Source organism: Loxodonta africana, chromosome 9 (assembly GCF_030014295.1).
Source record: "Loxodonta africana isolate mLoxAfr1 chromosome 9, mLoxAfr1.hap2, whole genome shotgun sequence".
In the NCBI taxonomy this organism is placed as follows: Eukaryota; Metazoa; Chordata; class Mammalia; order Proboscidea; family Elephantidae; genus Loxodonta; species Loxodonta africana.
Window position 1 is genome coordinate 83,442,545 of NC_087350.1, and position 12,147 is coordinate 83,454,691.

The 12,147-nt window shown below is 39.3% G+C and overlaps 1 protein-coding gene across 3 annotated transcripts in view; it reads left to right on the forward strand.

Annotated features, from left to right (window-relative positions):
- KIF24 (kinesin family member 24) overlaps positions 1-12,147 on the forward strand; it is an 85,128-nt gene that overhangs the window by 10,258 nt on the left and 62,723 nt on the right. The window contains exon 2 of one of the 3 annotated variants that reach the window (XM_023545183.2): positions 6,604-6,727. The exons of the other annotated variants lie outside the window; for them this stretch is intronic. The gene's annotated coding sequence lies outside the window, so the exon portion shown is untranslated. The remainder of the gene's footprint in view (positions 1-6,603; positions 6,728-12,147) is intronic. 3 annotated transcript variants of the gene reach the window in all.

Consider the following 12,147-nt stretch of genomic DNA (forward strand, 5'->3'; position numbering starts at 1 on the left):
GACTGGGACCTCCTAAAAATCAAATACATAGGTGCATCACAAGACTTCTCCACCCAGACCCTCTGTTGGCTCAGAACGTGAACCATTCTCGAAGCCAACTCTTCAGACATGGATTGGACTGGTCAGTGGGTTGGAGAGGGATGCTGGTGAGGAGTGAGCTTCTTGGATCGGGTGGACACTTGAGACTATGTTGGCATCTCCTGTCTGGAGGGGAGATGAGAGGATAGAGGGGGTTAGAAGCTGGCGAAATGGACACGAAAAGAGAGAGTGGAGGGAGAGAGCGGGCTGTCTCATTAGGGGGAGAGTCATTGGGAGTGTGTAGCAAGGTGTATATGAGTTTTTGTGTGAGAGACTGACTTGATTTGTAAACTTTCACTTAAAGCACAATAAAAATTATTAAAAAAAAAAAAAAAAAACCTCTCCAGGAGAGTAAAAAGAGAACCTACAGACTGGGAAAAATTTTGGCGATGACATATCTGAAAAGGGACTAATCTCAAAAATTTATTTAAAAAAAAAAATTTCAATAACTCAACAACAAAAACACAAACAGTCCAATTAAAAAATGAACAAGGGACATGAACAGACACTTCACCAAAGAAGACATTTGGGCAGCCAACAAATATATGAAAAGATGCTGATGATCATCAGCCATTAGAGAGATCCAAATTAAAACTACAATGAGATACCATCTGACACCAGTAATAATGGCACTGATTAAAAAACAGAAAACACCAAATGCTGGTGGGTTATGGGGAGATTGGAACTCTGATACACTGCTGGTGGAAGTGTAAAATGGTATAACCACTGTGGAAAATGATATGGTGCTTCCTTAAAAAGCTAGAAATAGAAATATGATCCTGCAATCCTACTTCTAGGTATATATCTTAGAGAAATAAGAGTTGTCACATGAATAGACATATGCACACGCATGTTCATTGCAGCATTATTTACAATAGCAAAAAGTTGGAAACAACCTAAGTGCCCATCAACAGATGAATGGATAAACAAATTATGGTACGTACACACAATGGAATACTACACAACGTCAAAGAATAATGATGAAATTGCAAAAGATCTCACAACATGGATGAATCTGGAGGACATTATGCTGGGTGAAACAAGCCAACCACAAAAGGACAAATACTGTATGAGACCACGGTTATAAAAATTCGAAAAAAGTTTTACACAAAGAAAAAAAATGTTCTTTGATGGGTACTGGGGAAGGGAAGAGAGGGAGGGAAAATCACTAACTAGGTAGTAGACATGTATTAACTTTGGTGAAGGGAAAGACAATACACGATATGGAGAATGTCAGCATAACGTGACCAAGACAAAAGAAGACACTGAGAGGCATGCAAGAATAAAAGCTAGCAATGGTGAATACTGTTAAATACACAAGCCTGCAATAACAGTGATAACAAACAGTAATTTATGAGTGGATACGTAGGTAGATACGCAAGCTGAACAGGTGTGGGAGGGCTTGTGGAAATATACTCATGAGCATATATAGGTTTGGCAGAGGATATTTCTACATATGTATTTGTATGTGCTGCACATATATCCATGTATATATATATATATAGTAGAGCACACAGGGCAAAATTATTAGAACTTCTTAGCTATAACCAAACATCTTGAGGGTTGAGTCACTGGCTTGAGGGCTTAGGACCATTGTCTCGGGGGACATCTAGGTCAACTGGCATAACATAGTCCATAAAGACAATGTTCTACATCCTACTTTGATGAGTGGTGACTGGGGTCTTAAAAGCTTGTGAGTGGCATCCAAGATACAAATATTGGTCTCTTCCTCTCTGAAGCAAAGAAGATTGAAGAAAGTCAAAGTCTCAAGGAAACAATTAGTCCAAAGGACTACACGCATCACAGCCTCCACTAGCCTGAGGCCAGAAGAAGTAGATGTTGCCTGGCTACCACTATCAATCACTCTGTTTGGGATCACAATAGAATATCCTGGGTAGAGTGGGAGAAAAATGTAGAACAAAATTCAAATTCATAAGAAAGACCAGACTTAGTGGTCTGGTGGACACTGGTGGAACCCCCGAGACTATGTCTCTTAGACACCTTTCAAACTTGAAACTAAAACCACTCCTGGAGATCACCTTTCCGCCAAACAATAGACAGGCCTATAAAATGAACAATACCACCCGTGAGGAATATGCTCCCCAGAACAACCAACCATATGAAACCAAAAGGGCAGTATTTGCCCAAAAACAAAGTCCAGAAGGCAGGAAATCTAAGTGAATGGAAACGGGGACCCCAGGGAGGATGTGGGGAGAGTGTTTACACATTGAGGGAAAAGCAACCAGTGTCACAAAACAAGCTATGTATAAATTGTTGAATTAAAAAAACCCCATTGCTGTCAAGTCTATTCCAACTCATAGCGACCTTATAGGAAAGAGTAGAAGCGGGCCATATGGTTTCCAAGGAGCAGCTAGTGGATTTGAACTGCCGACCTTTTTGTTTAGCAACCGTAGCTCTTAACTACTGCACCATGAGGGCTCCAAAATTGTTGAATGGGAAACTGATTTGCTCTGTAAACGATTACCTAAACTGCAATAAGATGTTCAAAAGAAAAGAAATTTCATCCTTTACTAGCAGATATTTTAGGTCAATGAGAGAAGAGTTATGAGAAGCTGTGTAATCATTTTAACTTGTCTCCTAAGTCATAAGAAAGAAAAATTGCACAAAGTAGTGGAAAATCTCTTCGGTCTCCATGTGTTATATAGATTTAAAATAACAATGACGCTATGATTTTATTTTATGTGAAATTCTAGAAAATACCAGCTAATCTAAGTGACAGAAAACAGGTGAGTGGTTGCCTGGGGCCAGAGGTGGAGGAGAGGATTGACTGCCAAGGGCATTAGGAATTTGTAAGGGTGATTGATGGAACTGTCTTGATTGTATTTTGATTGAGGTAGTGTTTACACAGGTATATATTTATCAAAACTTTTAAAACTGTACACTTAAAGTGGGTTTGGCTTGTACCCAAGTTATACCACAGTGAAGTTGATTAAAAGAATATTAGGATCACACACACACACACACACACACACACACAAGTGTTTGTCTTTTGATATGTAGCATCATCTAATATGGAGCCGTGGTGGCACAGTGGTTAAGAGCCTGGCTGCTAACCAAAAGGTCAGCAGTTCGAATCCACCAGTCGCTCCTTGGAATCCCTATGGGGCAGTTCTTCTCTGTCCTATAGGGTTGCTATGAGTTGGAACCTACTTAATGGCAACAAGTTATCATCTTGTATCTCCATATTATACATGGTAATTAGACATTTATATCAACTAATTTTGCCAATGAAGGAGAGAACAGTACTTGTGAAATTGTCACGGGTGAAATACTTTAAGTTAGTAGAAGCCCACACATGGTGTTAATATTTGAAAGCAGTGTACTTTGCAAATATATCTACTTCAGTATCTCTAATCCCTTATGTTTTGATTTTGTCCTATGTATTCAGCTTTTCCTCAATCCGATAATAGAAGCTATCTTTTAATAGTGTTAACAGTCTTTATTAAGGTGTGTGTTTTTGTTCCCAGAAGTCGAGCAACAAACACTTCCTACATGCCAGGCTCAGTGCTAGGCACTGGTGATTGAGGACTGAATAAGACAGCATAGCCCCATCCTTATGGAGTTGTTCACAGTTTTCAAATTAGTTTTGTCTATCTTATTTCATCCTACAGTATCCTTTGAGACAGGAAAATGAAACTCAGAGAAACTAGGTGCTTTGCTGAAAATTACACAGGTAAATGACTGGAAATCACCTGACTCCAAGTTTAGTTTCAGGTAATTTAGGTGGGTAGAGCTATGTAGTTTAGGTGGATGAGTACAAGGGAGCATGTTAAATAGTTGGATCTTATCCATATCCTGAAATATGAGTAAACTTCCTTAACTGGTTATAAAGTTACACTGTGTTCTCCTTCCAGTTGATTTTCTGTACCACCAGGATAAGAAAGTTTGAATTTCTGCCAACTGGATTTCTTCCAAGACTCTATTTCTGATTATTACCCCAACAGCTGAGACCTAGCAGTCTCTGGGCTTTTCATAAAGAACTCTGCATATTTGTGGCATTGAATGTGAGTGGGCCCTGCCTGTAAAAACCTGCCCATCTGGCCCTCATTGGATTTCTCTGATTTGCAGGCATTTTCCTGGTGGTGGCAACTGTGAGACTCCATGCTGCAGCACGGATCTGCAGGAGGCAGCCAGCTGGCTGAGCAGGGTAGAGACTAGGCTCTTTTGGGGCCGGCATTGGGGCTGCTATTGCAGCTACTTTTGAAGGAGGCAACATGGAGCAGTGGAAAGAACATGAGACCAATATAAGAAGATCTAGGTTCTAACCTTGAAAGCTTCACTTGAGACCTGTGTTACCTTGGGCCAACCCGCTGATTCGTTCTGCATCTTTTTCCTCCTCAGTAGGTGAAAAAAAAAAAAAAGTGAGGGGGTGATAATATACGTCATGGATAAATCTCAAAATCATTATGTGAAATGAAAGAAGCCAGATACAAAAGAGAATATATTTTAACTCTAACTTTAACCCTAACCCTAGATCTAACTCTAACCCTGAAAAGAGCAAAAATAAAACTCTTGTTGGACATCAACTGAAATAACTAGGGTACAACTACTTTGAAAATTGGAAATTAAAAGGAAAGAATTAAGCATTTTTACTGCCGTCATGTATAAACTGTACTTTGGGTAATCAAAAAGCCTTGCTGTTGACAATAAGTTTTTCTTTGAAGGAGAATTCGAACAAAGAATGATAGAATCAGAACATCACCATTTTACAACCCTGATCAGATAATTGAGTCAGACAGTGGTAGTTGTTAGTAGATGAAACCACTGGATTGATTTGGTTGATGGAGAACTTTAAAATGAAGGGACCAGCTGCAATCCTAGCAGACACTGTATATATTCTCATGTATGCATATGAAGCACATGGTAATTTCTGTGAAATTATTCTTGCCAGAATTGTGGAATTTGGCAAACGTTGTCAGATTTACCCACAACAAAACAAAATGTCTAGTTAAATTTGAATTTTAGGTAAATAGCAAATGATTTTTTTAATGTAAGTAATTTTTTTTATGTCCCATAGTTGGAACAACAAGTCAATGGATGGGGGCGGGGTAGGGGGGAGAGATGTGGACTACCCTGTAAGAAAAAAGACTTAAGAGAAGTAACAGCCAAATGTGTGGACCTTGTTTGGATTCTGATTTGAACAAAAAGTAAAACATTATTTTAAAAATATATGTTTATATTCTTAAGAGGTTTTTTTTTATTGTATTTTAGGTGAAAGTTTACAGCACAGATTAGTTTTTCATTCAAAAACTGTATACACAAATTGTTCTGTGACATTAGTTGTAACCCTGCAATGTGTCAGCACTCTTCCCTTTTCCCCTTCTACCCTGGGTTCTCAGTATCCGTTCATCCAGTTTTCCTGTCCTTTCCTGTCTTCTCGTCATTGCTTTTGGGCAGGCGTTGTCCCTTTGGTCTCCTGTATTTGATTGAAGCAAGAAGCACATTCCTCCTGTGTGTTATTGCTTGTTTTATAGGCCTGTCTAGTCTTTGGCTGAAAGGTGGACTTCGGGAGTGGGTTTAGTTCTGAGTTAGCAGGGTGTCTGGGACCATAGTTTCAGGGGGTCTTCCAGCTACCATCAGATCAGTAAGTCTGGTCTTTATTTGTGAATTTGTATTTTGTTCTACATTTTTCTCCCACTCTGTCTGAGACCATCTATTGTGACCCCTGTCAGAGCTGTTTGTGGTGGTAGCCAGACATAATGTAGTTCTTCTGGGCTCAGGCTGGGTGGCGGCTATGGTTCACGTTGTCCATTTAGTCCTTTGGACTAATATTTTCCTCGTGTCTTTTGATTTTCTTCATTCTCCTTTGCTCCAAATATGATGAGACCAGTAGATGTATCTTAGATGGCTAAAAGATATTTTGAGGTAATTAGGGAAGTTAGTTTATGGACTCAGTATAAAATGATATCAAAGAATTATTGTTAAATTTGATTAGGTGTAATAATGGTTGTATAAAAGTCCATATATTTTAGAGATACGTAGTGAATTCTATAGGGATAAAATGACATAATGACACTTAAGGATTTACTTTAAAATCCTTAAGTGAGAGAAAGAAAAAGAGATGAAGAGAATGAAGGATGGGTGAAGGAAACAAATGTGGCAAATTTTGATAATTGAAGAATCTGGGTACATGGGGGTTTATGGTATACTTCTATTTTACTTCTGTGATGTTTGAAGATTTATAATGAAAATATTTTTAAATGCTAGGTAGATCACTGTGTTCATTTGTACTAGGCACTTCATACGTGCTTTACAGAATAACTCATTGCTGTCGAGTTGATTCCAACTCACAGCAATCCTATAGAACAGAATAGAGCTGCCCCAAAGGGTTTCCAGGGAGCGGCTGGTGGATTCGAACTGCCAGTCTTTTGGTTAGCAGCCGAATTCTTAACCACTGTGCCACCAGGGCTCCTTACAGAATACGTCTGCTGCAGATACATAATCAAATAATAATACATCTGTAGTGTGCTTTGACATGTCTAATTTTTCTGTCAATACCTATAGAAACTATCCCAGTTTTAAACTTGAAGAAGCTGAGGCCCAGAGATGTTAATGAATTTGGCCAATGTATTGCACCTGATTCTTGGCAGAGCCTGACTGGATCCTGGATCTTTTGCTTCCTAATCTGGTAATCTGCTGTACTCAATACTGCTAAACAAACTCTTTGGTTGTCTACTGGCAGATATTTAAAATAAAAACCTTATTTGACTTATTAAAATAGAAGACAAGAGACCAAGTGGATGTTTTTCCCTCTCTGTTCATTTCCATCTGCCTCCCTACAGAATGATAATGTGTTTGGTGATAGTGGTAGTTTTAAGGCTCTATGTTTATTGGATGTCTGTGATGTATTATACAGATGGTTTGGTATTAGTTAACTTCTAAATCTACTGATGAAGCTGACACAGCAGTATATTATTATAAAATACGTGTTGCCATTGAGTTGATTCCGACTCATACTGACCGTATAGGACAGAGTAGAACTGCTCTGTACGGTTTCTAAGGAGCACCTGGTGGATTTGTACTGCTGGCCTTTTGGTTGGCAGCTGTAGCTCTTAACTGCTATGCCACCAGAGTTTCCATATATTTTTATAGGTAACCTATTTCTAAAAAGAACTGGGGAGGATGTCCTACAATAAAACACATAGCTACAATGAAAATGGTGAATAAAAGTCAAAGCATGCCTTTGGATAGTGCAGGAAACAGGTGGGTATATGAAGAAGGGTCATTATCCTGGTAAGCCTACCTAAGGAGGTCTAGAGCAAAAATCCTGAAATAAAATTTATTTCAGTTTGGAGGTGATATTTTAGCAATTTGAATCTAACTGTACTTAAATACATTTGTGAAGGAAAAAAATTAGTTTATTTCTCCCCCACACACACCCAAGTACGTGTAAGTTATAACCTTTGTTTGAGTAACTGCTGTAATTTTTGGCTAGATTATCAACACATTTGTTTTTCATGCATTTGTCCTGTTAACAGACCACCAGCCTTGGATGTGTTCGCGTTTGTTCCCCTCCTCAATTATCACGTGTCTAGGTGCTGAGGAAAGTACTCTTAAAATGATCCTTTGCTCCCATTTTCTCCTTTCCACTGAAAATATACCCAGTAATACAATTTGGATAAAACAAAATCTTTTTTAAGACTTTATTTTTTAGAATTTTTTTTTTTTGTTGTTGTTGTTGTTAGGTGCCATCAAGTCAATTTCTACTCATAATCACCCCATGTGATAGAGTAGAGCTTCCCCATAGGGTTTTCTAGGCAGTAATCTTTACAGAAGGAGCCCTGGTAATTCAGTGGTTAAAATGTTCTGCTGCTGACTGAAAGGTTGGTGGTTGGAACTCACCAGCTGCTCCATGGGAGAAACGTGTGGCAGTCAGCTTCCATAAAGATTATAGCCTTGGAAACACTATGGGCAGTTCCACTCTGTCCTATAAGGTCGCTCTTAGTTGGAATTGACTTGATGGGTTTGGTTTGGGAATTTTTACAGGAGCAGATCACCAGGTCTTTCTCTGGCAGAACAGTTTTAGGTTTACAGAAAAATTGTGTAGAAAGTACAGTGAGTTTTCATTTCCCTTGGACATTGTTTCTCTTATTAACATCTTGCATTCTTTTGGCACATTTGTTACACCATAGTTTACATTTTGCTGAAGGTCATTCAAAAGCAGCTGCAGCAGTACATCCACAGGGAACTGCTAGAAATTCAAGATGGATTCAGAAGAGGATGTGGAACCAGAGATATCATTGCTGATGTCAGATGGGTCCTGGCTGAAAGCAGAGAATACCAGAAAGATGTTTACCTGTGTTTCATTGACTATGCAAAGCCATTCAACTGTGTGGATCGTAACAAATTATGGATCACATTGTGAAGATTGGGAATTCCAGGACACTTAATTTTTTTTTTTAATTGTACTCATGAGGAACCAGTACATAGATCAAGAGGCAGTTGTTTGGATAGAACAAGGGTATACTGTGGTTTAAAGTCAGGAATGATATGCATCAGGGTTGAATCATTTCACCATACTTATTCAATCTGTATGCTGAGCAAATAATACAGGAAGCTGGACTATATGAAGAAGAACGTGGCATCAGGATTGAAGGAAGACTTATCAACAACCTGCATTATGCAGACGACACAACCTTGCTTGCTGAAAGTGAAGAGGACTTGAAGCACTTACTGATGAAGATCAAGGACTACAGCCTTCAGTATGGATTATACCTCAACATCAAGAAAACAAAATCCTCACAACTGGGCCAATAAGTGACATCGTAGTAAACAAAGAAAAGATTGAAGTTGTCAAGGATTTCACTTTACTTGAATCCACAATTGACACCTATGGAGGCAGCAGTCAAGAAATCAAGAGACGCATTGCATGGGCAAATCTGCTGCAAAAGACCTCTTTAAAGTATTGAAAAGCAAAGATGTCACCTTGAAGACTAAGGTGCTCTTGACCCAAGCCATGGTGTTTTCAGTTGCCTCATGTGCGTTCAAAGCTGGACAATGAATAAGAAAGACTGAAAAAGAATTGACACCTTCGAATTGTGTTGTTGGCGAAGAATATTGAATACAGACTGCCAAAAGACCAAACAAATCTGTCTTGGAAGAAGTACAGCCAGAATGCTTCTTAGAGGCAAGGATGGTGAGACGTCATCTCACATACTTTGGATATGTTACCAAGAGGGACCAATCCCTGGAGAAGGACATCATGTTTGGTAGAGGCTCAGCAAAAGAGAGGAAGACCCTCGATGAGGTGGATTGACACAGTGACTGCAACAATGAGCTCAAGCATAACAATGATTGTGAGGAGGGCGCAGGACCGGGCAGTGTTTCATTCTGTTTGTATGTAGGGTAGCAACTTCGTGGCACGTAACAACGACATAGTTTACATTAGCATTCACTCTTTGTATTGTAAACTACTGTGGGTTTTGACAAATGCTTAATGTCATGTGTCCACCATTACCGTATCGTACGGAATAGTTGCACTGCCCTAAAAAATGTCCTGTGCTCCACCTATTCATCCCTCCCTGTGAGCCACAGGCAACTACTGATCTTTTCACCATCTCTCACTTTGACTTTGACACCATCTTTAACTTTTCCAGAATATCATATAGTTGAAATCATGTGATAAGTAGCTACTGGCTTCTTTCACTTAGCGGTATGCATTTCAGGTTCATTCAAAACATTTAAGATTTTAAGTGTAACTTACGTTGGAATTATCCATCTACAATGACAACCAATAAGCAAATGCTATCTCTACTTTGGAGCCCTAGTGGTGCAGAGGTTAAGACTCAGCTGCTAACCAAAAAGTTGGCAGTTCGAAGCCACCAGCCGCTCTTGGAAACCCTGCAGTTCTACTCTGTCCTGTAGGGTCAGTATGAGTCAGAATCAACTGGATGGCAACAGGTTTGGTTTGGTTTGTTTTTATCTTTACAGCTCCACTCCAGGAATTTTTTAATGGAATTCTGGTTTAATCAGGTTAAATAAAAATAGTTTACATAAAGCACGTAAAAAATAAAAAAAAAATGATTTTGGCATAAAATAGAACACAATTTTAGTTTAATCAGATCATCAAAGTAGTATGACTGTGGACTATCTACTGGCATAACGCAATTAGCCTTGTTACATAAAATGTCGAATTATATGAAATGTTCATGGTGAAGTTGGTAAAGACATTGTGTGTATTAGGCTGTTTTAGGTTGTAAGAACACTAAGGATGTGTCCATTTCTTTGAGTGACAGGACTTGGAAGAGTTAGGAAACTCAGAGAAAATGGCTCCATAGCCACATAAGCAGTCCTCATGGATTTTTTTTTTTTAATTGTGGTAAAATATCTATAACAAAAAATTTGCCATTTTAACCATTTTTAAGTGTACAGTTGAATGACACTAATTACATTTGCCATGTTGTGTAACCGTCGTCACTATCAGTTTCCAAAAGTTTTTCATCTCCCCACACTGAAACCCAGTACCGCCCTAAACTGGGAGGATTTTTTTTTTTGACTTTGGGGTGGAGCTCAGGCACCTGTATTTTTTTTTTTTTTTCAATTTTTATTGTGCTTTAAGTGAAAGTTTACAAATCAATTCAGTCTCTCACATATAAACTTATATACACCTTGCTATATACTCCCACTTACTCTCCCCCAATGAGTCAGCCTACTCCCTCCTTCCAGTCTCTCCTTTTGTGACTGTTTTGCCACTTCCTAACTGCCTCTGCCCTCCCCAATCCCCTCCAGTCAGAAGGTGCCAACATAGTCTCAAGTGTCCACCTGATGCAAGTAGCTCACTCCTCATCAGCATCTCTCTTCAACCCATTGTCCAGTCCAATCCACGTCTGATGAGTTGGCTTCAAGAATGGTTCCTGTCGTGGGCCAACAGAAGGTCTGGGGGCCATGACCACCGGGGTTCTTCTAGTCTCGGTCAGACCTTAAGTCTGGTCTTTTTATGAGAATTTGGGGTCTGCCTCCTACTGTTCTTCTGCTCCCTCAGCGGTTCTCTTTTGTGTTCCCTGTCAGGGGAGTCACTGGTTGTGGCTGGGCTCCATCTAGTTCTTCTTGTCTCAGGATGATGTATTTCTCTGGTTTGTGTAGCCCTTTCTGTCTCTTGGGCTCTTTATTACCCTATGTCCTTGGTGTTCTTCATTCTGCTTTGCTCCACGTGGGTTGAGACTCATTGATGCATCTTAGATAGCCGCTTGCTAGCGTTTAAGACCCCAGCTGCTACTCTTCAAAGTGGGATGTAGAATGTTTTCTTAATAGATTTCATTATGCCAATAGACTTATATGTCCCCTGAAACCATGGTCCCCAAACCCTTGCCCCTGCTTCGCTGACATTCAAAACATTCAGTTTATTCAGGAAACTGCTTTGCTTTGGTTTAGTCCAGTTGTGCTGACCTCCCCTGTATTAAGTATTGTCCTTCCCTTCACCTAAAGTAGTTTTTATCTACTAATTAGTAAGTACCCCTCTCCCACCCCCCCCATCTTGTAACCACAAAAGAATGTGTTCTTCTCAGTTTAAACTATTTCTCAAGATCTTATAATAGTGGCCTTATACAATATTTGTCCATTTGCAACTGACTAATTTCACTCAGCATAATGCCTTCCAGATTCCTCCATGTTATGTAGTGTTTCACAGATTCCTTACTGTTCCTTATCGATGCATAGTATTCCATTGTGTGAATATACCATAATTTATTTGTCCATTCATCCAATGATGGCCACCTTGGTTACTTCCATCTTTTTGCTATTGTAAACAGTGGAGCAATAAACATGGGTATGCATATATCTGTTGGTGTAAAGGCTCTTATTTCCCTAGGGTATATTCCAAGGAGTGGGATTCCTGGGTCGTATGGTAGTTCTATTTCTAGCTTTTTAAGGAAGTGCCAAATCGATTTCCAAAGTGGTTGTACCATTTCACATTCCCACCAGCAGTGTATAAATGTTCCAATCTCTGCACAGCCACTCCAACATTTATTATTTTGTGTTTTTTGGATAAATGCCAGCCATGTTGGAGTGAGATGGAATCTCATTGTAGTTTTGATTTGCATTTCTCTAGTG